Consider the following 3,627-nt stretch of genomic DNA (forward strand, 5'->3'; position numbering starts at 1 on the left):
ATAGGCTGTGCCGCATCGCATCACCGGGCTGAGTTCACAAATTATAGCTTTCCCAATGCTCACAATCGACACGCTCAATTGCGTGATAAACGGCACAACTTAGCGCTCCGGTCAACTGATAGCTTCTGAGGAGTGGAACATCATTTCGTAGTCGACTATACATGCACGCGAAATGGGTACTTCTCCCTGCTACCCTCTATCCCCACGACAGAGAAGTTTACTGCCAGCTTTATCTGCCGTACCTATTGCAGATCTCTAAAACGGTGCATATGCGTCAAAATGATCTCGCAATCAACAGCATCTACTTCTTCTACAGGTGATACTGATGCCTTTTGTGGCTGTGTGGAATGCTAATCCTGCAATTGTTATGGAATCACAAATACATTATTACGATACCCTCTATCTGCAAACCGGACAATATGCTTTCGGTTGTTTATGTCGGCGAACCTTATTCTCGACATATCCGTGCGATTTCAACATTAATCACATTGTTACACTATGAAAACATTACCGGAGACGAAATAATCATTTTGAAGAATAGCGTGGCATTTGTTACCTATGCATTACAAATTACAATGCACATTACCTTACACATTTTATGGGCACCGATGAACTCTGAAGTCCGGTCGCCCTATAATCACAAATCATTAATTACATTACACGTACCATACAACGATGATAATTCAGCTTAGCGCGAAATATTCTTGATCGAATCGGTGCTGCTCAGTGGCCCTTCCCTAAACCGAAAACATCATGCAGCAAGAAGTGTGCTAAATTTTTGCGTTCCGCTGTGTTTCAGGTCCGGTCGTATCAACCTCGTCCGCGGTCCGGCTGGTTCTCCGTTCTACGCTGTGGCCTGTGGTTTCTCGAGGAAGAAACCAACGCAAAGTCGACAGTTTATCCGGTGTTCCGCAGGCTTCTGCGTCGATCTGAGCTAACAAGGCTGGCTACATGGGCAGAGCGGCAGCTGCCAGCTGCCTTTGGCTGTCTAGTGGCTATACCGACATAGAAGATAGGTAACCACTTCAACTGCTGTTCGGTCTAAATCTGGCGAGCCCTATTCAAACTTCCCTAAAGCTGATAGCTGTCTGAGTCTCTGCTACGATGAAGCTCGTGCTTTCAGTTTTATGTCGTAACTCGTAAGGACAATTTCGTTACGTGTAGTTCGAGTGCCGTACAAACGGTTTCAGATTAGGATCTATTTTTGGGGAAAAACGACCATTCGCTTATGCGCACTATTCCCTTTTAATTGCTATCTTATCGTTTTACCATTATTGCCTTCTAATTTCTCATATGGCGGCCAGAAGTCCCTTTAATCCGGCACTGGCAGCCCCAGATTCTAGGATGACGAGGCCAGGGTCATCTCATTCCGGCTTCCACACTGCCCGCTACACTGTCGAGTGTCGCGTTTACATAACATTTTTGACGAGGCTCTAGCTCGTTTATTTGGCAATAATTTCGATGTAGTAGTATAACTATTCTATCTTCAACTATTTAGAGGGGATTAAGCACCATTGGCATCTTTTGCAACATCACGGACTGAGATATAAGCTTGCAACAAACCCTATGTAAACGCGTCTGTTGACAGGTCATTGGGATACTTTGCACCTATCAGTATCTATGGAGAGTCACCGCCTCAGCTGAATGCATTGCGTGCGGTCTACTGTGCAGGAAACGAGCAATGCTTGACGATTCCCATCCCCTCTGTTTTTCCCATAGAGCAACCTACAGAACGAGGCGGAGCGCCCGCCGCTGCAGATGGCGCCACCGGGACTGGCGAGCGACCTCCAGCAGCTGGCGCCGCCCTCGGTGGAGCTCACGCTGGCACAGATGGCAGCACCGTCGACTGGTCACCGGCGTCGGTGTTTCTCGAGCCGCTGAACCGCCCGGCCTGCACTGTCTATCACATTCACGCCCATCTATCATAAGTTATTAGTGCCCTCGGCGGAGCTCGCCGGTAACATAGATGGCAGCACCATCGCTAGAAGACCTCGACGGGCGTGGCGGTCCTTGTGAAATGTGAACTATATAACTAATATAGTGTAGTGAGCATCACGAGCGTGCTACTTACCACCATGAGACCACTGTCCGACTCACTTCTCTACCAGCTCAGTACCCAGTACCCACTGTCTGTCAGTTCCGAGGATTGATAAGAACTCGGAGCTTTGACGTGATCGCCGTTTTTGTCACGAATCTGATGTCGTGAATGTGATGATTGGCGATACTTGATGATGCTGTGCCGATCTCAAGCGATATTGTTTTGTCGTTCACTATTCCCTTTTAGCTCGAGGAAGAGGACATTGAGTTGAAATTGTGGGTATGACCTTAGGCAAGGGCTACATAAATACTGTGAACTCATAGGCATCGAAGGATGCGCAGTTGTTCGCTTATTGGATCTCAATTTGTGTCACTGGCAGTGCATTTCGAGTATGTGCCGCGATGCATCATGTGCTACGCGATAAGGGCATGTTCGATATTGCTATCTGCCGAGTTTGTTATCAGCCCGTGCTCTAAGCGTGTTGGCTGTGTGAATGTGGCATCGAAATGTGGCATGAATATGGTTTCGGGGCACGCGCTGATATGTCCAGTCAGCTCCCGAGAACAGATTCAGTGAGCGCTGACCGCAACTAGATGCTCGTAGCGCAGGCATCGAAGTCGTCTGTCTCATCTCATCACCTGTCGCTGTCCGATATAGGAACGGCCGTGCTCGGTGTCATCTCATCATTTGTCGCCATTTTGTCGCTCTCTGTTGTTGGAAACAGTGCCCTGGATGCTGGTATGAAAGTTTTTATTGAATATAATGGCCAATAAAACGCACATGAGCCAAATGTCTTGATGGAGTTTGCTGAATTGGGCCTTCCACCGAGGTAGAAATGCCGGGGAACACTGAAAATAGCGACATAAAGATGGCAGTTAGTCGAAGAATAGAGGTCTCTGGGACTCGCAAGACCAGACTAGATGGCAGCACAGAAGGCTAAACGGCTGAAAACACGCTCCAGAAACCCAGAGCTTCGTCCACAAGCCGCACCAAACCATGTATCGATGCCACTATAATACGGTCTAATGCGCTTGGAAGTGGGCGGAGCCTAAATAGCCCTCAAACTGAGATCGGTATAAGGCACTTCCAGGCGCCCCAACGGGTTTACCCTGGTGGCCGAGTGGATAGCGTGACGTCAGCATGCATTTTAGACTTTTGAAGGTTTGGGGTTCGAGACCCGTTTATGACGGAAAAATTTATCGTAAGTATGGGTGTTTCCGGGTCTCGAACCCAAAACCTCCGAAAGTCTAAAATGCATGCTGACGTCACGCTAACCACTCGGCCACCAGGGCAAACCCGTTGGGGTACCTGTGAGCGCATTATACCGATCTCAGTTTTAGGGCCAATTTGGCTCCGCCCACTTCTGCCCCATCGCCACGCCTTCTTTGGTGACGTAGGGACGCATCGCCGGGAATAAAGTCGCGTTTCATTGGTCGTTTGAAAACTGATCACTGTCCCTGAGCAGCTTTTCGTCTCGTATCAGTCTCGTATTCTCCTTGCTCTTTGTCGAAGGTAATTCTCACGCGGCACCCAGCCCACCTCCCTCCGATCCATCTCTAAAAGAGGCATTAGAACTTCACGCGTTTATT

General features: G+C 48.6%; 1 long non-coding RNA gene across 1 annotated transcript; it reads left to right on the plus strand.

Annotated features, from left to right (window-relative positions):
• The first annotated feature begins 586 nt into the window (after positions 1-586).
• LOC122377097 lies at positions 587-2,422 on the plus strand. The gene is made up of 2 exons (XR_006255778.1): positions 587-1,016; positions 1,720-2,422. It is a non-coding gene; the product is annotated as an uncharacterized LOC122377097 (long non-coding RNA).
• Positions 2,423-3,627: the final 1,205 nt, after the last annotated feature.

The sequence above is a fragment of the Amphibalanus amphitrite genome, unplaced genomic scaffold (genome assembly GCF_019059575.1).
Source record: "Amphibalanus amphitrite isolate SeventyFive unplaced genomic scaffold, NRLGWU_Aamphi_draft 002514F_arrow, whole genome shotgun sequence".
Classification (NCBI taxonomy): domain Eukaryota; kingdom Metazoa; phylum Arthropoda; class Thecostraca; order Balanomorpha; family Balanidae; genus Amphibalanus; species Amphibalanus amphitrite.